Genomic DNA, 24,577 nt, shown 5'->3' with positions numbered 1-24,577 from the left:
ATCTTGTGAGGGTGAATGAGATAGCGTGTTCTCCTTCATGGAGAGCACGTGTTGCGGTGGGGGCCGCCAGGACACTCCAAAGTTGGGGGCGGGCTAATTGATCGTTGGCCACTGATACGATTGGGGCTTCCCTTGTCGTTGGGAAGAAGTTAATGTTGCCATTTTTTGATTGACAGCCAGAAATAGTAAAACTCCTTGCACGAGGCTAGGGCTTCCTCTTTTCGCCCGTGCAGCAGATTGATCACAGCGAAGGGAGACGGTTGTATTTTTCTACTAATTACCCATTATCCTTGTGTCTTTGGCCTGCTTTAATTGCGTTAGCTCTATTTAATTCTTAATTTTGTCCTTTGATTAAGTTTCCTCTCTGTGTAATAATTATTAATTTTATTTTAATTTTCCCTCTTTCCTTCTAAATTTTTTACCCTTCATTCCCACCCCCCTTAGTCTTTTAATTTCCCCCCTATTCCCCCCCCCCACTTGTGAGGGTGAATGAGATAAAGATGCCAACAAAATGTCTGCCAACAAAAACTGTCTCTTTCCAACAATCTTTAGAGATGCTGAGTTTTTAGACTCCCAAACCATGCATTCATGGATTGTGGGATCATGCCTGCTAGCTGCCACTCACTGTAACCCTAGTGATGTTACGTGTACACACACTCATTCTCAGAAGTGTGAGCCTTTTGTGGTGCTTCTTTCACACATGCATGCCGCCAAACCTACAGTCACTGGTGGGGAGCTGGATGGCACGGAGATGGGAAGAAGGCTGTCACCAGCAGGCACAATCCTGGCCCCTTGGCCACATTTTCACTCAAATGCGTTGGGCGAGGGGCAGAGTCAAAGAAAGCTAAAGTCAAGAGCAAATTGCAGGTAACCCTATTCTCCATTAGAATTGTATTGAGTTCACGAAATCATATTTTATTCACTCGCTAGTATTATTTTATTGAATTTACATCCCATCCTTTTTCTCCAACGAGCTCCAGGTGTGGCACACGTGGTTCTCGCCTTCCACATTTAATCCTCACAACAAACCAGTGAGGTAAAGTTAAGCTGAGGGGCAGTGACTGGCCCAAGGTCACCTCCATCGACAAACATTTTCTTCTTGTGGATATAGCTTGACCCTGAACAGGAGTGCCTTTGAATACGTTTGCCTTTTGAATTCTGTCCAGAATATTTCTGCTAAAAAATTGGACAGTTCTTAAACCAATCACATCTGCTTTCCCTCTTCTGTGAGGCAACTGCAAAGCTGAACTTGTGGAGGGGGAAACCCCCACAACCCAAGTCTGAGACCACCTTCATCAAGAAAGAAAGGCAGGAAAACAGACACTAGCTTTCCTCCGTTTCCTATTTCCAAAGTGCAGACGCAGCTGATAATAACCATTTGCTCCTGTACTGGTTTGAAACCAGTCCAACTTCAGTATGCATTCCTGCGGTCTGTGTGTGTGTGTGTGTGTGTGTGTGTGTGTAGCCAGGCTGCACTCGCAGCTAAATCTCCCTGCACCGAAGTGGATACTTTCCAAATGTCACACAGGTCTCTCAGGTCTAAATCTACTGCAGACTCACTCCATTTAAAGAGATTGGTTTTTGGATCTTACTTGAAAGTTGTGGGTACTTAATCATGACGCGCATATGAATGAGCTGAATGAATTCATTACTGAAAAGCTAAATTAAGTTCTGCAGCTGTTCTGCCCTGAGACTTTGTTCCGAGTGTGGCCAGAGAAGCTGAGAGAAAGAGAGAGGGAAAGAAAAAGAGAAAGAGAGAGAGAATGTCTCTCTCTCTCTCTCTCTCTTTTGAGAGACTGCATTTTGGGAGGCAGTCTAAGGTAGAAAGTAGCATTAAAAATGCTTGATGGGAAGAGAATTGAACATGACATGCCTGCTTATAGGGCCCGAGTTCTGTGGAGCTGCTGAGCAGCAGGTAAATTGTAATAGAAATATGAGGCATTGCATCCCAGCTGCCTGACCTTGAGCGTGCTAATTTCTGCCTTTAGCGCAGCTGTGGCAGTCACAGCAAGCATTCACATCCAGCATGTCAAAGGAGCTTTACAAATTGCAAATCAAACACAGGATGTTAGTAACAATAACGGAAACCCAAGGGGAGCAGGTGTGCGGGCAGGTGTGCGCATGAGCTCACACGCGAAAGCGGAATTCCCTATTGCTCACTTTCAACTGCTCTCTCCTGGTCGTATTTTGATTATCTTCTCTATAGGACCTTGTTCTCCTCTTCCTTCATGTGCAATTGTATGCCAGAAAGCAGATAAGCAGTGACCACTTTACAAGCAAGCGGAGTTGGGGGGGGGGAGTTTTCTCAGCAACTGCTTTATTTCAGTCGACTGGGAGTCGCTGCAAATGTGACCTGGATGCAGAGGGAACAGGAAGTAGGGGGGGGGGCGACGTAGTGCATTGGCAGAGCATTTTGCCTTGCCTGCAGAAGGTCCCAGGTTCATTCCTTGTTGTCTCCCAGTAAGGCTGGAAGAGACCACTGTCTGGAACCTTAGAGAGCTGCTGTCCCTCTCATCCAAAATATAATTGTGGTTCCCCCCTTTTTAAGGAAATGTGGTCTAGGGCTGCCATATGTCTGGATTTTCCTGGACATTACCAGGATTTCAAAGGTAGAAGTCACGTCCCGGGGGTGGGGTCTGGAAGGCTGCGGTTTGTCCTGGATCCAAGACGAATCAATTGAAAAAATCACGGTTTTTGGAAGAAAAAAGTGTAGGTGGCTTCCCACGAGGCAAGGCACAGTGATAACAGTAAGAACCTTTGCATGAATAGCTAGGTGTGCAAGTTAGAACCAATTGGCATTATATGAACTACCTTTGGCTCCCTTATGTGGCTGGTTCATCACTTCCATGGTAGTGTTCTCTGCGGAGCTTGGCATGCCCATTTCTGCCACCTTCCATCCTTCAGTGAAGTTTTAAGCTCAATGTCATACATCCTGTGACTTGGCTTTTCACGCAAGTGTAGATAGTGATGCAACCTATTTACATTTCACTCCCCTTTTTAGCACCATCCTCATCTGGCACCAATGGCAGCTTCTCTCCCAGACTAAACAGCAGCTTTGAGAAATGGGGAATTAAACTGGGGCTGTGTCCTCCTATGAAGCTGCCAGTTCAAGCTTTTAAAAAACGAGAAGCAGGCATCAGCATTCACTTAATATATGCACTTAAAATAACATGTAGTTTGATGCTTCAGAGGTCCATTGTATAAATGACATGGAATCAGAACTAAGGTGCTGGTCTCAATGCAGGATGCCTTCCCCTATACATTTTCTTATGCATGTGCTTTGTGGGTTCATTTCATAAACCACAATAAGCAAAAGTAATTCATTTTGTGATAAATGTGACTTTAAGTACAGCAGTAGAGATAATTTATGATTCTGGACTGTGTTTGTGTACGGGTAATGGCATATTCCCCAATGTGCTGTTCATTCATGTGAAACAATCTCGACTGAGGAGGCATACTTGTACTCTGAGAAACACACAGCTAGTGTCTTAAAAAATATCAGCTATCTACACATCACAGCTGCCACTGTGACCAAGGAATGCAGAGAGGGCATCAAACAACACCCTTGTAAAAATAAATGAAGCAGACCCACCTCTGGCAGAGCACGTATCAGGATGTGACATATAGTTTAATCTGAAATTAAACTGGAACGTCGCACAATCATTTCAGATGCATCACCTCTCTAGTTTTTAGCCTAAAAAAATATAAATGCTCCAGAGTGTGTGATTTTGAAAGCACTGTGACAAAAGTGACACTTGAGAAGCAAACAATGTTTTAAAACCCAACAGAAGCGATGCTTTGTATACAATATTTTTAGGTATCTATTCTCAAAGCCCTCCCTACACCTTTTTGAGTCATGTTCTGTGGTTGATTTTAAATCAGTTAAAGAACAGAGTGTTTGAGCTTTAAGCTTGGATTGTGCACAGGATATCTTAGAACAAAAAACTGATGAGTTCCCAGTATATTTTAAATTGGTCATAGTTTATGGGGTTGGCTGCTTCAGGGAAATGTCACAAGTAATATGGACCTAATGAGGTATTAGGAGAGGCGTTTTGGTTTTCCTGCAGTACTTAATATTCTTTAATTTGTTTAAATCCAGTTGCTGTTCATCAAAATAGCTTTGCAATCAAATACATATTTTAAATATATACTAAAAAAAAAAAAAGAAACAGCAAGGAAATTGATAGGATGTTTCCCTGGATACTGCTGGCATAACTTTTGGCCTTCATGGCTGATTAAACCTAGTTAGTGGGGGAAAGATGACTGGGTGGGTTCAGGGTATGGTGCAGACCACCTTGAAGGAGATGATAGCTCAGCCCTGAAAAAGCCCATTGTGGACCCTTTGGGGGCAAAGTACTTGACAGGATCATACCAGTGCATCTGCAGGCGTTCCTGGAAGAAACTGGTTATAGACCTATTCCAATCTGGGTTCAGACACAGATTTGGAGCTAAATCTGCCTTAACCCTGATGGATGGCCTCTATCAGGGGAAGGATGAGAGTAAGGGGACCCTGTTGCTCTTATTAGGTCTCTCAAGGGTACCATAATATCCTCCTGAACCATCTTATGGGAGATAGGTATCAGGACACAATGTGTTCATGTGTTATCTCCAGGGATAGATCCCGAAGATAGCATTGGATGAGTGCCTCTTGGCCCCTAGTCTCTTGAGCTATGAGGTGCTGTAAGCTCCAAATTGTCTCCCATGCTATTTAACATCTACGTGATGCCCATCAGCCCCATCCTGCACAGCCAATTTTATTTATTTATTACATTTATATTCCACCTTTCCTCCAAGACACTCAAGGTGATGTACAGTACATAGTTCTCTTCCTCCCTATTTCATTCTCACAACCCTGTGAGATTGGGTAGGCTAAGAGATAGCAACTGGCCCAAGGTCACCCAGTGAGCTTCATGACTGAGTGAGCATTTAAACCCTGATCTCCTAGGTCCTAGTCCAACACCCTAACCACTGCACCACACTGGCTCCAAGTCAATCTGGAAGCTCATAGGTTCTCCACCCTGATTTATTCCAACATCCTGTTTTCAGCAATGGTGGCAAATGGATGGCCTTGGCCCAGTATACCTGAAGGAGCGTCTCCACCCCCACCGTTCATTCCGGACACTGAGGTCCAGTTCCAAGGGCCTTCTGGCAGTTCCCTCCTTGTGACAAGTTAAGCTACAGAGAACCAGGCAGAGGGCCTTCTCGGTAGTGGCGCCCGCCCTTGGGGAACACCCTCCCATCAGATGTCAAGGAAATAAACAACTATCTGACTTTTAGAAGACATCTGAAGGCAGCCCTGTTTAGGGAAGTTTTTAATGTTTGATGTTTTATTGTATTTTTAATATTTTGTTGGAAGCGGCCCAGAGTGGCTGGGGAAACCCAGCCAGATGGGTGGGGTATAAATAACAAATTATTATTATTATTATTATTATTATTATTATTATTATTATTATTATTATCATCATCATTATCATCATTAATCATTATTCTCCATTTTTTTTATCCCAAACATGTGGTATGTAGAGGCATAGTCTCTCTAGCTATCCTAGCCACCCATAGACCAATCTCCATGACTTCTCTAAGCTTTCATAAAAACAGTCCATCTCAGGAAGTGGCCATCATCACATCCTGTGGCAGTGAACTCCATATATACAAAGTAGCCCACAACTTCCACCATCCCTGACCTGTTGGCCATGTTGACTGTGGCCGATGGGAATTGTGGTCCTGGAGAACGTAATGTTGGCTACCTGGCAGAAGAAATAATTACGTCACATCTCAGATAGCATGCGTATGTGCTTTGAATAGGATAGTCAAGAGAACACACTATTTCTAGGAAAAAATAATTAGAAGGGAATTTGCCCCAAGGCTCTGAACATCAAGACAAAGGCATCTACCAGTGCTGATGCACAGAACTGCATATCCCTTGTCTGAGGGCAGGAGATTAAAAAGCATCAGACTTCCTGAAACTTGTAACCCAAGGTGTTGATCAAGGATTGTGGACGCCTTTTCATTTGTTTTATTTTGTCACTGTTGCTCCAAAGGGGTTATACTCATTTTCTGTAACTCGTGCACCTATTTCATTTAAACTCTGTTTCTCTCTCTGTTATGGTAAACTTTTGAAATCATTACAAAATCTTGGCAAGGGCTCTCTTATTTTAACACCCTCATGCCTGGAAGGTCATATTACTTTAAAAGGCTTCATGGAGACCCCAGGAATTATTTAGGATAATTGATAACGGGGCAGCCTTGATTTATTTCTAACAACCCTTCCTTTTTCTGGTGGCAAAACATTGTTTAAGGGGGAAAGGTGGGCTGAGAAGTGGGGTGCATTTGGTTGTGGCCAGATCTCTCAAACGGAGATCTGGGATTTGGCCTTCACAGTAACCATCTTCATTTATCCAGTATGTGAATCATCATCATTATAAACTGCCACCATTTCACGCAACTCTGTGACCTGAGAGTGGTAAGAAATACAGTTTTCAGAACATCATTAGTATTTTTCAGATGACATATCCAATAAATATGTAGAAGGGGGAAAGGATTGTGTCTGGTGACCCTGTCCTGATCTCTGGGTGGGCAGCTGAATCTGTGAACAGAATTCTCCCTAAAAGTTTGATAATTTGGTGAGCTTTCAGGTGAATTTGTTTCCTTCTGGAATAAGGCAGACCATATCTGAAGCTACAAAGAAGGGCAAAAGAAGGGGTGGGGGAAGCCTGCATTTGTTTTCCCCCTCATGGATTTTTAAAATGAAAACAGACCTCTTCCCTCAGACAATTCCCATTAAGACTGTTATATCAAAATGAAATAGGTACAGCTTGAATAACTGAGATTTTCAACACACAAAACCCTTCAGATGCCCCTTTCATCTTCTTGCTTTGAGAAAGAGAAGTTGACAGCCTTTTCAGAAATCTGTGTTATATATGCACCTGAGAGACATTTTAATTGACTTCAGTCATTCACAGGCAAGGGAGAGAAGAATTAATTAGGGTTCCTGCCTTTTTGGCAGTTCAAGCGTGGCTCTTTTAAAGGGGCAGCACAGTTAATTCCTCTTCCCAAGCAAGTGATTATTTGATCAAATGTTTAAGGTCACCTTCTTTGTTATTGTTTATTTGCAGCACAGCATTGCCTAGAGGCCCCATGACTTGGAGGAGCACAGAGCGCCATTATTTGGCTGAGTAGCTAAAATATGGAGCATTGGAGGTTGATTTTTGCATTTGGATGAGAAATCACTGACAGAGCCCATATATTCTTCCATGTATTTATTACAGAGAGTCTACAAGGTTATAAGACAGTACCCATTATTCAATGTAGCTAGATTAATTAGGGGTGAAACCAAGGAGCTTTCCCCTAATTTGTGAACAATGTGTAAATATAGTCCATTTGATTGATGAACATTTCTTCTAATTTTTGTTTTTGCTCACTGAGATATCCTTGGCTCATCAGCCCATCTAAAGTTCTATTTCTGCTTCACTTACTACTGTCAGATGCTTTATACACCTCAACCAAATACTCAGTAAGAACAAGGTGGCCTCAGAGGTTTTGCCGCCTGAAGCAAAGGACAATTCCATGTGCAGGAACTGACGAGACTAGCAGTTGAAATCTGCGTGCTCCCTTCACCAGAGGCTCTAGTAGGGCAGGTTGTGCAGCAAACATAGTTCTGAACTCTTGCCACCCCCTGTCCTGTGCTCCCCCAACTTATGCTATCTGGGGACAGCCCACCCCACCAAATCTGAATCTAAGTTCACATCCACACCTTATATTTTAATCACTATTATTGTACTTTAACATTCATCGTTTGCTTCCAAGTATCCCGAAATGGTGCTGAGAGTTTTTGTTGTTGTCGTTTAGTCGTGTCCGACTCTTTGTGACCCCCATGGACCAGAGCACATCAGGCACACCTGTCTTCCACTGCCTCCCACACTTTGGTCAAACTCATGCTGGTAGCTTCTAGAACACTGTCCAACCATCTCGTCCTCTGTCATCCCCTTCTCCTTGTGCCCTCCATCTTTCCCAACATCAGGGTCTTTTCCAGGGAGTCTTCTCTTCTCATGAGGTGGCCAAAGTATTGGAGCCTCAGCTTCACGATCTGTCCTTCCAGTGAGCACTCAGGGCTGATTTCCTTCAGAATGGATACGTTTGATCTTCTTGCAGTCCATGGGACTCTCAAGAGTCTCCTCCAGCACCATAATTCAAAAGCATCAATTCTTTGGCCATCAGCCTTCTTTATGGTCCAGCTCTCACTTCCATACATCACTACTGGGAAAACCATAGCTTTAACTATGCGGACCTTTGACTGCAAGGTGATGTCTCTGCTTTTTAAGATGCTGTCTAGGTTTGTCATTGCTTTTCTCCCAAGAAGCAGGTGTCTTTTAATTTCGTGACAGCTGTCACCATCTGCAATGATCATGGAGCCCAAGAAAGTAAAATATCTCTCTGTCTCCATTTCTTCCCCTTCTATTTGCCAGGAGGTGATGGGACCAGTGGCCATGATCTTCGTTTTTTTTGATGTTGAGCTTCAGACCATACTTTGTACTCTCCTCTTTCACCCTCATTAAGAGGTTCTTTAATTCCTCCTCACTCTTTGCCATCAAAGTTGTGTCATCTGCATGTCTGAGGTTGTTGATATTTCTTCTGGCAATCTTAATTCTGGCTTGGGATTCATCCAGTCCAGCCTCTAGGGAACCCCAATTTCCCGCACAGAGCTACAGTCAGAGCTCTTTTTTTGAGTCAGAACTTGCTGGGACTCAGTTTTGGCACCTCTCAGGTGGGTGCCATTTCTATTATAAGAGAACAAAGAAGGTGTTCATGGTGAGTTCCATCACCTCTTTTTCTGGAAAAATAGCTCTGGCTACAGTTCAAAGAGTAGTTTAATAATCAAGCCTTCTTTCTATGGAATTCTGGTAATTGTAGCTCTCTTATGGGAATGGTGGTCTCCTAACAATTCTTAGTAACCTCAAGAAACTTCAGTTCCCAGGATTCTTTGAGGGAAGCCCATGGAGTGGTATAATAGCACTTTAAATGTATGGCATGAGCGTGAGCCAACTTCTTTTTCACATTTGAAAATTTGATTTGAAAAGGATCCAAGAAGGTTGAAGTAAATCAAGTGAGCATGAGAATTCCGAGATTATAAACTCAAATTGAAACACCATGATGTGAGACCTCTCCATTTTAAAACAAACTTGATCAATATTTTGCTAAGAATTACAAAGGTGAGGTGCTCCTTAATTTTAATTCTTGTATTTCTTATGGACACTGATTTCAAATGTTCTCCCTTCTGCTTTCTATACTGTATCAGCTATGGAAATTATACATCTCAGACTTGAAGGTGTTTGTGTTATCACTTGCGGCAACATTTTCCCCGTTTGCCCATATACCTGTTTTCCCCATGGCTGGCTTAACACTATATTCACACATGTAAGAAGAAGGACTTAGAAGAGCAGTTTTGCAGCATTCTCACTTTTAGAATAGGCCATGGAGGCTAATATTGCAAGTCTCTGGCCTGCTATTCAAATTAGCAGACATCAGCGCTGGGATCATGTTGCTGCAGGTGTCAAAAGAGCTGAATTTGCAAGCATAGCACCTCCTAAAGATGACATCAGCTCCTCAGACTAACAAAAAATGTGCTTCATTGTGACTGTTTTCAAAGATATCTGTGTCACCTTGACGGCCTGCAGTCCCACTGCCTCATGGCACTTAAGTATGGGCCATAAAAAGCTTTGTCAATACAGTATTTAACTTCAGAGACTGGTAAAGTTAGTATACCACCTTCGAGAATCAGGCAGTTGCTGGAGCTGAAAAAAAATGATGGGTAGGCTGAAGAAGATGCCAATTTTAATGCTCATTAAAAACATATGTTCAGTGTAAAATTATAATATTTCTAAAGGACAGTTTTTTAAAAAAGGCTACGGACACTGATTTATATTTAACATCTCCAACTAGCTTTGTTTTCTAATTAGCTGCTTAATTTACAGGTATCTTATAATTTTATTCTTTCAATTCACTTTTTACAGATGTTCAAATAACTAAAAATTATGAAGATAATTTTTTTAAAAAACAAAATAAAACAAATTGAGATACAGTGGTACCTCGAAGTACTTAATTCGTTCCGGAGGTCCGTTCTTAACCTGAACCTGTTCTTAACCTGAAGCACCACTTTAGCTAATGGGGCCTCCTGCTGCTGCCGCGCCGCCGGAACACGATTTCTGTTCTTATCCTGAAGCAAAGTTCTTAACCTGAAGCACTATTTCTGGGTTAGCAGAGTCTGTAACCTGAAGCATATGTAACCTGAAGCGTATGTAACCCAAGGTACCACTGTACTGGGTTGCTATTGGCTATAAAGTACCCACTCTTTCCCAATTCTGTTGGGAGGTTAGATTTAGTCCAGAGGCCTGATTCAAGAACACATCCCCCTCCCCAGCATCTAGAACCCCATGAGGAATCCTATTACTTTGGGGCAGGGGGAGACTTTTAATCACGACTTCTTGGTTGGCGGGCCTAGCCAATGATATTTATATACCCAATGGAGGGTTGGATTCTGAGGTACCAACTTGAGCAGAAGGTGGGCGGAATGATGTGCACATTAGGTGTGCATGATGCTGGGATGGTGGGAGTAGCCAGGGGGTGGAGCTGAATGTGCAGCAGCAGTGCAGTTTTATGGCTGATGGCTCCTCCTCTCTGGCGTTCAGTCTCCTAATTCTCCTCCTCCTCCTTCTCCTCCTCCATTGGCTGGGGGCTACTTCCCCCCTTCCTGTCCACAGCAGCAGCAGCAGGAGAAGGAGCCGCCAGCCACTGAAGCTATACCATGCCACGCTCGGCTCTGCAATCAGCCTCCTCCACAATTTATTGTTCTCAATATTGGCTGCCCCAAATATTTCATGAAGGGGGATGAAGGGGCCTGGGCCCCTTAGAGTTGGCACCTATGGTTGGCTTCCTCTCTGTGTCCCTCCTGGAACCACATCCCTCAGTCCTTTCTATTTCTTTTGGGTCTTCCATCCAATTTGAGTACCCCTGCACAGAGCATGGTCCATCTCTCTCCACATCAGTGCCTGTACCTCCTCCTTTTTTTAAAAAATAATAATTTTTATTTGATTTTACAAATGTAAATTAATCACAATACCAAATACATAGCCATAAAATGAGATATCTCTGAATCTTGAGACTCCCCGCCCCCCATTCCCTCCATGGATCCTATTGTCAACATTTCCAACTGCATATTATTTCATAGTCAATGTTTTGTATCTATCCATATTGTCCATAGTATTTGTACATTACAAGTGAGATTAAAATCCTGCTAATGTTTTAAACTGCTTACAGGGGTCTCCTAAATAAATTATAAACTTTTCCCATTCTTTCTTGAATTTCTTGTCTTCTTGGTCTCTGAGTTTTCCAGTCAGTTTTGCTATTTCAGCATATTCTAACAGATAAGTTTGCCATTCCTCTCTGGTAGGGACTCTTTCTTCTTTCCATCTCTGGGCTGGTGCCTGCACCTCCTTCATTCCTCTCTCTTAGACTTCAGTCCACTTCCTTTCCATTCTGGTTCTGTTTCATTCTCTCCATCTCAAATCTGCCTCATTTGCCACCTCCATCCATCAGGCCATGTGTTTTTTTCACTCCCACGTCGTAAGTTCCCCAACTGCTCATTCTCTGTGTTGTGTTGTTCTTTGCCACAGTTCTTTATTATCGGTGGCTGCCATTTTGTGTGTTTCTACATGGAACAACTGAAACGGCTTCCCTTGTTTTTTTTCTGGCGAGTGGGGCAGGAGGAAGAACCACCAAAATGTTTAGTTACGAAACCTGGCTATGGCAGGCTGTGATATAATAGGGGGCAGACACAACAATGCCAACCTTTATGACCTGGTGCCTATGATTGCACTTTAACAGAAAAAAATGGCTGGTTTGTGGACTTGTACATTTTTGCCCAGGTAAAGAAAGTATGTTGCTAAAATACAGGTGGAACAGCTGCAGTTAGATTCTCCTCTTCTCTCTTATAGGTAAAGAAATGTGTGTAGACCAGCTGTACAAAGAAGTTAAGTTGAGAAGCTGGTGGTGAATTGCCAACTTTATGGCAGAAAAGTTGAAAAAAGAACCCACAATAGTGAAATAAGAGTGTATAAAAGCAATAAATTAGAGTCGTTTTATGTCTGCAAAGAACACTTTTGTGGCTCCCCCAATACAAAATAGTGCCTACTAAATCATAGCAATATTCAGTATAAAATGAAATTGATATTAGAACAACTTTATCACCTGATAGATCAAATGTGCACATGTCATAGTTAATATAACATTTACTGAAACAAATATACCGGGAAATGAACTGAATTAATTGCCAAATGAGCCTACTTGCTAGTGAAAGACAAATCTCCTATTCCATATATTCACCGAAATTTAGCAAGGGAGTATTCTATTCAAAACTGGATGTGAGAGAACAGCTGTTCTGCTTTGATATGAACAAAGAACTGAGATCCTTAATAATAACACTTTAGTACTATTAGGGTTGCCATATTTCAAACAGTGAAAATCTGGACAGAAAAGTTGTTGAGCTCTTTTTAGTTTTGCGCAAAGTTTTTGAGTTATTTTTATGGCAGAACAGCAAAAACGCCACTGCCTCCATGGGCTCTCATACTGTATGTCCAAATTTCCCTGGACATTTACCCATTTCCTGAAGGGTGTTTTTGGGGTGGGGGTGGGGAGAGGAAGAGGACCTTAAAGCAAATCACCTTGGAGCATTGTTATGTTCTATTTTACTCTTCTTGATTAAACAGTCATCCAAGAAAATTGCTGTTATTGATATCGGTTTATCCTAACTCAGCCTACCCTTCTCCCACCTCTGCCATGAGGTACTGGAAAGTAATAATGATGTAGAAAGTACTTTCCATTTGAAAGGAGAAAGATTTGTCACAACATTTCACTATTGATTGTGTGGCTTCTATATTGATTGTTTCAGTTAAGTGTCAATTGTATTTTATTAATTTTAATACGTTAACCACCCAGAAGATATCATTAAGCAGGCTGCGTACAAATACTATAAAAAATTAATTTCCCATACAAAAATGGGGTGGGACGTGGGTGGCGCTGTGGGTAAAACCTCAGCGCCTAGGACTTGCCGATCGCATGGTCGGCGGTTCGAATCCCCACGGCGGGGTGCGCTCCCGTCGTTCGGTCCCAGAGCCTGCCAACCTAGCAGTTCGAAAGCACCCCCGGGTGCAAGTAGATAAATAGGGACCGCTTACCAGCAGGAAGGTAAACGGCATTCCGTGTGCTGCGCTGGCTCGCCAGATGCAGCTTGTCACGCTGGCCACGTGACCCGGAAGTGTCTGCGGACAGTGCTGGCTCCCGGCCTATAGAGTGAGATGAGCGCACAACCCTAGAGTCTGGCAAGACTAGCCCATACGGGCAGGGGTACCTTTACCTTTACCTTTTTTACAAAAATGGGGACACATTTATAATACCTCAATTCTCATCCCAAGGAGATGTTCCCCATTGCAGGCACACAATTTCACATAAACAGAAGTTCTACTGCTTGATGTTGTGCTTCATTTTCTCCACAATTACTCCTCTTTCTCTTTCATTGAACTAAAAACCCAAGAGGCTCTTTGTTCTTTTGGTTAAAGATGCAGTAGCATACCTATTTTTTATTTAATATATTGACAACAGTGCAAGGTTATACATTTTTCAACTGCAGTGTGTGTGAAATGGCAGAATGCACATTGCATGGTGCAGTGGTGTTCATGTGCCAGCATATATGTGCAAAAGAGATAAATGCTCAAAAAATGACTGTCTAGACTAGAGACTCTGGGGTGGGAACTGAACGATGACAATACTAATCCAATAGACTGGGGTAGCCAACAGGGTCACCTCCAGATGTTCTTGGGACTACAATGTCCATCAGTTCCAGCTGATGTAGCCAGTAGTCAGGAATGATGGGAGTCATAGTTCAATAGCTGTGGGCATCACATTGGCTACTTCTACAGCAGAATAGTGTATGGGAAAGGGGGCAGCGGCAGACTTCAAACCCAACCTACATGTGTTCCATTATTTCTACATCTGAAATGATGCTACATGCATATATTTGTATGAGCATAGGCATCTCTCTCTGAAGTCTTCAGGGTTTGTCCAAAAAGCATACCCTCCAACATTTCTCTGATGAAAATAGGGACACCCTGTTTAATTATTATTATTATTATTATTATTATTATTATTATTATTATTATTATTCTGTTATTTATACACTGCCCATCTGAATGGGTTTGCCCAGACACTCTAGGTGGCTTCCAACATATATAAGGTAAAGGTAAAGGTACCCCTGCCCGTACGGGCCAGTCTTGCCAGACTCTAGGGTTGTGCGCTCATTTCACTCTATAGGCCGGGAGCCAGCGCTGTCCGAAGACACTTCCAGGTCACGTGGCCAGCGTGACAAGCTGCATCTGGCGAGCCAGCGCAGCACACGGAACGCCGTTTACCTTCCCGCTGGTAAGCGGTCCCTATTTATCTACTTGCACCCAGGGGTGCTTTCGAACTGCTAGGTTGGCAGGCGCTGGGACCGAATGACGGGAGCGTACCCCGCCGCGGGGATTCGAACCGCCGACCATGCAATCGGCAAGTCCTAGGCGCTGAGGTTTTACCCACAGCGCCACCCACGTCCCCTCCAACATATATATGAACATAATAAAACTATGCAGGACTGCCATCAGATGTCTTCTAAAGCATGGATCTCCTTGGCTCAGGGTCGGGTGGCACTGTGGTCTAAACCACTGAGCCTTGTGGGCTGGCCGATCAGAAGGTCGGCGGTTCAAATCCCCGTGATGGGGTGAGCTCCCATTGCTCGGTCCCTGCTCCTACCAACCTAGCAGTTCGAAAGCACGTCAAGTGCTAGTAGATAAATAGGTACCGCTCTGGCGGGAAGGTAAACGGTGTTTCCGTGTGCTGCTCTGGTTTGCTAGAAGCCGCTTAGTCATGCTGACCACATGGCCCGGAAGCTGTACGCTGGCTCCCTTGGCCAATAAAGCGAGATGAGCGCCGCAGCCCCAGAGTCGGTCACGACTGGACCTAATGGTCAGGGGTCCCTTTACCTTTACCTTTAAGGAAAAGGGGGATGTTCCAAGATCAAATCGGAAACCAGGAGAGCTTCTGTAAATTCACAACTGCTCCTGGAAAATAGGGGAACTTGGGGAGTCTGAAACAGGTCTTAATAGCTTGCAACAAATTGGTCATTATATCAGTCTGATTCAGCAAGCAATTCCTTGCTTGCATCTCCTCTCAAACTCCCCTCCTCTACACACACACACACACACACACACACACACACACACACAAACAAACAAACAAACAAACAAACAAACAAACAAACACAGATATAGATATTTATATACTAAATTTCATTTCATTTCAAGAGTCAGATGCTTGTTTTTAGCTTATTTTTCTTTCGAAAAAGAATCACAAACTTGCTTGGACTTGAAATAAATAATTTAGCATCTGGATCTTACAGGTGCTGAATTGTACACTCAAACACATTCCTCCAAATGAAATTGTTCAGAAAATATACAGAAACCTAACCATGTTATTTTCGTATTGTTTATGATGTGGAGCATATGGGCTGTGATCCTTGTGTATTTATAATATATATGAGCATAAAAAATGCATGAGGAAGAAATTTGGGCCTGCATGCCATCCTGGGTGATTGATCTCAAACCTACTTTCACGCTTTCTCACTATATTGCCCTTTATTACTGTTTGCTCCAAAATTGCTTAGTGTTGCAGCTTAAAATCCAATTACAGGGAACCTTTTCTTGCAGCCTTTTTGTTTGAAAAGTTCTGCCTCATTTCTTGGCTCAATATTTCTGTCTTAATTCTACAATTATGATCCTGGTTTGCCAGAACCCTTTTATCAACATTAGCACGTCAGAATTCTTTTTCTTTCTTTCTTTCTTTTTAAAAAAGCCTTTTTATTAAATCATATAAATGGTGCTTCAGATCTAAAAGATTCCTCAGCCGGTTCTCAGAATATTACTGCTCTCGTGGCTTCGGGTCTGTCAGTTTGCACCATCATAAAACGACAGATAGGTTCTCACAGATTTCTTGATCAGTGCATTTAGCATGTGCATTACATCTTTTGATGTAAAAATAATTCCCTCGCTTACACCACATTTATTTATCTCGGGGAACACTGAGAAACTTAGTATTCCTGAAAAACAAGGTTTTGATTTGTTGCAGCCAGTGTGATGGGACATCACTGCAGCTTACCTACATAGATAGTGCTGAGCAGGGCTGTATTAGCCATTAAGCAAAATAAGCATGTCCCTAGGCCATCAATGGGACATGGGTGGCACTGTGGTCTAAACCACTGAGCCCCTTGGGCTTGCCGATTGGAAGGTAAGCGGTTCAAATCCCCGCGACGGGGTGAACTCCCGTGGTTCAGTCCCAGTTCCTGCCAACCTAACAGTTCGAAAGCACGCCAGTGCAAGTAGATAAATAGGTACCGCTCAAGCGGGAAGGTAAACGGCGTTTCCGTGTGCTGCTCTGGTTTCACTAGAATCGGTTTAGTCATGCTGGCCACATGACCTGGAAAAACTGTCTGCAGACAAACGCCGGCTCCCTTGGACTGTAAAGCAAGATGAACGCCACAACCCCAGAGTCGTCTGCGACTGGACTTAACTGTCAGGGGTCCTTTACCTTTACCTTTAGGACATCAAGGGAAGGGGGGCACCACAGAAATTTTCCATTGCCAGATTTTTAACATTAGTGGTCACAAATTCCTCAGCGGAGCATTCATTTTCTCAGTTGAAGTATATTAAAAAATCCCAACAGAACAACTATGCAACAAGGCAGGCTGGATGCCTTATCTCTACTAAGTATATAATAATAAAAATAAAATAAAATAAAATAAAATAAAATAAAATAAAATAATAATAATAATAATAATAATAATAATAATAATAATAATAATAATATTTATACCCTGCCCATCTGACTGGGTTTTCCCAGCCACTCTGGGCAGCTGCCAACAAAAGATTAAACATCAGTCATTAAAAACTTCCCTAAACAGGGCTGCCTTCAGATGTCTTCTAAAAGTCCAATACTTGTTTATTTCCTTGACATCTGAGGGGAGGGCGTTCCACAGGGCAGGCGTCACTACCAAGAAGGCTCTCTGCATGGTTCCCTGCAACCTCACTTCTCACAGGGAGGGAACCGCCAGAAGCTGGACCTCAGGCTGAATGATGGGGGTGGAGACGCTTTGAATTGTGTTCGGAAACGTACTTGGAAAAGAATCAGATGTGTAACTAAAATATTAGTTTTGACGATCTGATCAAAGACTTTTCAATTAGAAAAAGTAGGAGAATTCCCCCCCCCCAATATAAATAAAATGGAAATATACCAAAAAAACACACATTGTTTTCCATCTTACTATAGATTTTGTTCCATTAAAAAACAACACAACTTGTTCCCAGAAATCCCATGAATTCTGTTCATGGAACAAAAACTAAGTTCCAAACATATGTTTACTATTTGTTTTGCTTTTTAAAAACAAAAATGGAAATAATCAAGGCATATTATGCTTCCATTTCTCTTTTGTAAAATAATATTTTAATTAAAAGGCAATTTCATTTATGCAACAGTGCGTCTAGGAATAGGTGCAAATTGCCCCCCTATAATGGTCATTTGTGGCACTGTATTTTGTGCACTAATGGAAAATGTCTCCAGGGAGTGCCTCCCAGGAGTGTGGCTCTGTGGCTCTGCCCCACCACACTAATGTTTGGATTACTTCCAGAGAAATAGTTTTTACTGTGCCTGCTGCCTTTTCTCAACAGATGGGTTGAAAAATAAGTTACCAACGTATGTTAGTAAACTCAATTTCCAGACGTTTGCACCTTTCCATTTAGGGGCTATACAACAAATTTTAAGGGTGGCAGGGCAGGGAGAAGGTTGGTTTTATCCAGGCCTTAGATAAAAATAGTCTAGGTTTCTCAAAGCTTATTAAACTTTAATATTTCAATTTACGAACAGACTTCCAGAAAATTTGTACTAATGTATAAACTAATGTACAAACTCTCCCTGCAGGGAAAAGATACTCTGTCTATCTACATTAGGTCATTTTAAAGCACAAATGTGGACTTAATATTCTAAAGCTTTATTTGGAGATTTAATAATCTGAGCCAGGAAGATGACCCTCTTGACTCCATATCCACCTACTCACAAATAGTTTGATTGTTTTTGCGGGGCAGGGGCATGTTAATTGAATCCTAGAGTGAATGGCTACAGATTTCAGAAGAAACGTAGGTTCTGCTTCTGCCTTTCATGTTGGGTATTTCCTTGGCATAAAGAGATTATTCTTGTCTCAGAATGTGGGTAGTTTATGGGTGCTTCCTTCTTAGCTTCTGAGTTTGAGCTCCTTCTCACCTGGAACAGCCCAGTGCCCACCACTGCTATAACATGAGCCCCACCCTTCTGGCGCAAAGAGTTAATAATTAACAACAACAACAACAACAACAACAACAACAACAACAACAACAACAACAACAACAACAACAACAACAACATATTAATACCCTGCCCATCTGGCTGGGTTTCCTTAGCCACTCTGGGTGGCTCCCAACAGAATACAGTGGTGCCTCGGGTTACAGACGCTTCAGGTTACAGATGCTTCAGGTTACAGACTCCGCTAACCCAGAAATAGTACCTCAGGTTAAGAACTTTGCTTCATTTTGAGAACAGAAATCGTGCGGTGGCAGTGCAGCAGCAGCGGGAGGCCCCATTAGCTAAAGTGGTGCTTCAGGTAAAGAACAGTTTCCGGTTAAAAACGGACCTCCAGAACGAATTAAGTTCTTAACCCAAGGTAAAAAGGTAAAGGGACCCCTGACCATTAGGTCCAGTCGTGGCTGACTCTGGGGTTGCGGTGCTCATCTCACTTTATTGGCCGAGGGAGCCGGCGTACAGCTGCCGGGTCATGTGGCCAGCATGACTAAGCCGCTTCTGGGGAACCAGAGCAGCGCATGTAAATGCTGTTTACCTTCCTGCTGGAGTGGTACCTATTTATCTACTTGCACTTTGTGCTTTCAAACTGCTAGGTTGGCAGAAGCAGGGACCGAGCAATGGGAGCTCACCCTGTCACAAGGATTCAAACTGCCAACCTTCTGACCGGCAAGTCCTAGGCTCTGTGGTTTAACTCACAGCACCACCCGCGTCCCTAACCCAAGGTACCACTGTATTAAAAACACGGCAAAACATCTAACATCTAAAACTTCCCTAAGCTGTTGGGACAACTCTGTCTCCATGGAAATTGAGGCCAGGATTCTGAGGCCAGCAATGCTGGTCTTGCCACTCACCTTTGGCGCAGCTGTCTGACAGATCCTGCCAGCAGGTGCAACACATCCTTTTTTTCCTTTTCTTCTTCTTGTGGTCTGAGGCATAATAAGAATGTGCTGCACCATTGCAGCGCCACATTACTGAAAGCCTCCCTTACCTGGGTTGCATGGCAGCGCCCGTGAAGCGACGATGCATTCTGGTGAGATCTTACGAGAACTTGTGTGCTCCATGTGATCTCATGAGATTTCGGTGATGTCTTGTGAAGCGGAGGTGGCAGGGCAGGCGGCGCCTACTCCTGGGTTTTCGTTGCCTGAGGCAGCTGCATCCGGAAGCATATGCTTGTCTCAAAGATTAAGCCCTGCATGGCTATGCACAGCCATGCATTACAATGCCACTGAAGATGGCTCATTAAATCAGTTATGGCACCTTTGGTTGCTCTGTTACTTGGAAAACTCTTATAATCCTTACTCACGTCCATGAAAGGTGCACTGAACCAATCATAGGTAAAAGAGACTTTTATTAGTTATGGTCACTAATAAAGAGCTGTTAATATGAATATTCAAAACTTTAAAGTACACTTTGTGCTTGAAGCACTCATAAATCTTAACTGCTGGTAATGGATGATAGGACACAGAATATTCCCATTTTGTGTCCTCATGAAGTTCTTACATCAGTCTATTTGTTTAACTTTATTGCTATTAGCAAAGAATAACTTTTACTGCACTTACCCAGAGTGCTCACAGCAAAAAGTAATCAAGCACACACACAAAATACAAAGACAGTTAATAATTCCATTTAAGCGAAAAATGCACCAAATCCCAGAAATAAACTACAGTACAAACAAATTACCCCACATTTTATACAACTAACATACTGTTGAGTAATTTAAGTACCTAGTTTCACCTGTCATTAATTTTCTTTCTTTCTTTTTTGTACAACAACAACCAAAAAACATTCAACTACGGACCTTGTTAGGTTGATCTGGGGTAAAATTCTAAGTATATTTCCTAGGGACTAAGCCCAACAGAAGAATGCCAGCTGGTCTTACTTCAAAGTAAACATGCATTGGATTATCCTGTTTGTTAATTCATTTATTTTTTACCTAGAGACTACTCTTTACTGAAAGCTTCCAGGGCAGATTACATACAACATCACAATTTAAAACAATATACAGTTCATTAAAACTATGAATTAAAACCACAAGAAACGCACACAAAATCACTGGATTTGAAGGAATGGGTTTCCAAAACCCAAAACTGACTGTGCAGGCAGTTTTTAAACTGCACCAAAATCCCCATTTCTCCTTAGCTAAAATGCATAAACTTTAGCCGTTGAGCAAATGCAAAACAAGAACACAGCTCTCTCCCTTATCAGTTTGACGGCAAGACTGGCCTTGATTTTACCAGTAGAACAGAGACAGACATATCTTATGTCCTGACCACAAATGACGCAGAGACCCAAGTCTGGGACTAATGCCAGAGCATGTTCTCGGAAGTAGTGACCTCTTGCTCCAAGATAGGAGTAGGAACAGGAATATCCTTTTATGGTCAGGAGTGCAGGAAGGAAATCCCTTTTATGGTTAAGAGTGCCGGAGCAGGAACATATGTGATGTCAACCTACGTATACAAGCTGACGTGGTTGGAAGGAGGGAGAGGGTGCCTGGAGGGTATATATACTGCATGAAACTTGTCATTTCTTTGTACTTGCTGTGGACTCACCACGCAGGTGCCTTCTGCTATCCGGAGAGCAGAATAAACTCTTTCTTTGAACCAACTCGGTGTCATTTTGACTTCCTTCCTCCTGTCACGGAGCAACGCAGACCCAATCGGTGAACTCCAATAAGGCTACAGATTGAGGGTCAATTCAATGGGGCTCATAAAACAAAACAGGATAAATGAACCCAGCTAACCCTAATTAAACTGTCTCTTACCCTAAGATTCTGTTGGGCAAAAGTTTTATGGGCAAAATCCTTGAGCTCTTTTATTAGGTAGCAGCTCCTCTGGCTAGTGAATCTTCATCTTTAATTCTTCCCTTGGACCTCAGAAGACTTTCTATTGCTGGTAGTGGCCCGATTATACCCTTTAGCTACCTTCAGTCATAATTAACAACCCACAAACAAACCAGCCCATCTATCGCCTTGATCCCATCTGCAGATTACTTTCTTTCCAGCCCAGTCTTTTCTCATTCATTTATAGGTAAAAAGGTAAAGGACCCCTGGATGGTTAAGTCTAGTCAAAGGCGACTATGGGGTTGCAGCACACATCTCACTTTCAAGCCAAGAGAGCTGGTGTTTGTCCACAGACAGCTTTCTGGGTCATGTGGCCAGCAAGACTAAACCGCTTCTGGTGGATCGGGACACCGTGACGGAAACCAGAGTGCACGGAAATGCTGTTTACCTTCCTGCCACAGCGGTAACTGTTTATCTACTTGCACAGGTGTCCTTTCATACTGCTAGGTTGGCAGGAGCTGGGACAGAGCAACGGGAGCTCACCCCGTTGCGGGGATTCGAACCACTGACCTTCTGATCAGCAAGCCCAAGAGGCTCAGTGGTTTAGACTGCAGCGCCACCCACATTCATTTATAGCACCCACTGAAGTGTTTACCTGAGAGAAAGGGTTGGCTCCAGAAAACAAATTAACCCCATTATTGCCAGGCCAAACCATATCCTAGATTTCCATTTCTTTTTAAACAACCCATTTATTTCAAAGTCCCTGATTAGGCCATACTGATTGCAGGTGATGGGTGTTGGAGTCCAACAAGATCTGATGGGCCACAGGTTTCCCACAACCTGCTTTGACACCAGCCAGTCGCTACAGTCTAGAACTGTGCCTATGTTGCTACAGCAGTCCATTTGACACTGGAGAGATATGATTCTAGAAAACCCATGCCATTCGGAACCTAAGTGTTATAACCTACAGTAACTGAATGCCAGCTTCTGGGAAGAAACTTACTGAGGAAGCAAAAGTCACTCAGATTTAGTTATGAAGAATTGTTTTTAAAGCTAAGCAAAAATCTATCTGCATACATGAACAGCTGACTACTCTCACCATCACTTCTATGGTCATAATACCTCTTATGAAGTTAATATATCAAGAATATCTCAAGTCGTGCTATCGAGTTTAGTTCTGGGTGTAATTGCTTTTATAAATGTTAGCAGCTGTACTGTATCAGTCTTTTAATTTACCAGGTGATATATCTATTCAAGCGTGCTCTGTACCTGACATTGACTTGATACTGATATGATTTAAAAGGTGATAACTTTGATTCAGTAACTAGGGCATATACAGTAATTCAGAAAAGGGTGACTGATTTGATATTTAGTGCTCACACTTTAAAAGTTCATCCTGTTTTGAAACCTTCTGCATCTTTAGAGCAAGTACCTAAATTAAAAGAGGGGGCAGGGAACAGCACAGAGCAGATGGGAGATGCCACACTCATCAGAAATAACAACAAGCTGAGGTGTTTCCGCCCCCCTCCCCCGATACATGAAATGTCTGACATGATGAATATTCAGCTCTTAGTTCTATAAGAGGTGGAGAGCATAACATTTAATATGGCATCATGTTTTACGGGGACAGGATCTAGTTTATAATGTGAAATTTAAGTTGGTGGCACAAGGATTGTGTAGTAAAATTGCATACATAATTCATATATTGAAGTGTCGTTCTGAGCTGAAAAGTGACTGTAAAAATGTCACCGCAGGACTTCATGTTTGTGTTGCGGTAATGTCTAAACCGAAATTATATCTCTTTTCCCCCTACTGACAAGTCTGAACATTCATCTTGGTGTTGGAAATTGTGGATGGATTTCTTACCCATTATCACTAGCAATATACACATCTTACAGGGCAAATTATATTCGCAGCAGCTCATTGTCCACCAGGACTATGCTCAATGACATTCATGCAGACCCAGTAACACCTGTGGCCTTTTCTGGAGTGGGCATTTCAAAAGAGGAAACGCAGAATGGAATCAGATCCATTGTTCCAGTCTGTATGGAAGCTGGGATTTAAAAGTGCTGTTTTTAGGAAGCAGTAATTAACCTGTACTCTGGGGTGAAATCTATTGAGCGAGAAGGCATCGTTTATGTTTAGCCATTCTCAGAGTTTTGACATTATGCGGAGAATGTACCAGAAAGGGGAAATGAAATTTATTTCCCCCCCAGGCCATCTATGTCTTTTCCCATTCTTCTGCCCATCTGCCAGGCCACTTCCTTGTCATCTAAAGAATCAGGAAGATGGCCAACATCTGGAATTTTATCTTAATGGTAATTTGAGAGATCATGCTGATGCTCTGTGTGATGTGGATTATCTCAAGCACCGTAATTTGATGGAGCTAAGACAAAGTGTTTCTTGGCACATGCAGTGGAATTCATAGGACTGCTTCTCTCTCCAAGGTGATTCCTACTATTGCCATAATCAGATCTTGTAAAAAAGTGAATTGTTTAAAGGATGCAACATGTGTTCCATCAGAAGACCACAGCTAGCAAATCCAATTTTTAAAGTACTCTGATATACACAGTGACTCAGAAGCCTAATAGTTGTAGGACATTTAGCTTCATCTAATTATTTGTAAATCAGATAATGAGATAAGTGAAAAATGCCATCTCATGGCGAATCCACTTTAGGAAGAATACTAATCCTGTTTTGGATCATTGTCCACCTCGTTTGGATTCCTCTGGCAGCCTCTTGTAATGGTCAGAATTTGTTACTTCGTTTCAGATTATATCACTTGATATAATCACACTACTGACCAGAATATTTGCGTATCACGAAACTTGTTCTCATTTTGTTGAATGGCAGAAAAATGCACCGCACGCTAGGATCTAATTTTATGTCTATATTTTTGTGTGCTTCCTTGATTTTCTTAGCCTTGCAAGGATTTCTTCCATGATCAAGCTCTCTCAGCCAAGTTAAAAAAATAAAAATCAATGTGCCTTTTGTAAAAAAGAAAAGAAAAAAAAGCTTCGATCCACTGAAGACCAAAGACGCATTCTCTCTCTCTCTCTCCCCCAAAGAAATACAGCACAAATAGCAGCAATTTAAACCTTTGTAACACCTTGCTAAAGTGTTTCATTATGGACTGGATTGACAGTCTCTAGACATCAAACAGCATTTCAGCTAACTTGTGGCCTCCTCCCCAAGTTTCTGTAGTAGTATGAAGGAGAGAAATGTTTTATTCCCCCCCCCCCCGTGTGTGTGTGTGTGTGTGTGTGTGTGTGTGTGTGTGTGTGAGAGAGAGAGAGAGAGAGAGAGAGAGAGAGAGAGAGAGAGAGATGG

This window comes from Podarcis bocagei (genome assembly GCF_964188305.1).
Source record: "Podarcis bocagei genome assembly, chromosome: 11".
In the NCBI taxonomy this organism is placed as follows: Eukaryota; Metazoa; Chordata; class Lepidosauria; order Squamata; family Lacertidae; genus Podarcis; species Podarcis bocagei.
This window is presented reverse-complemented; position numbering follows the sequence as displayed.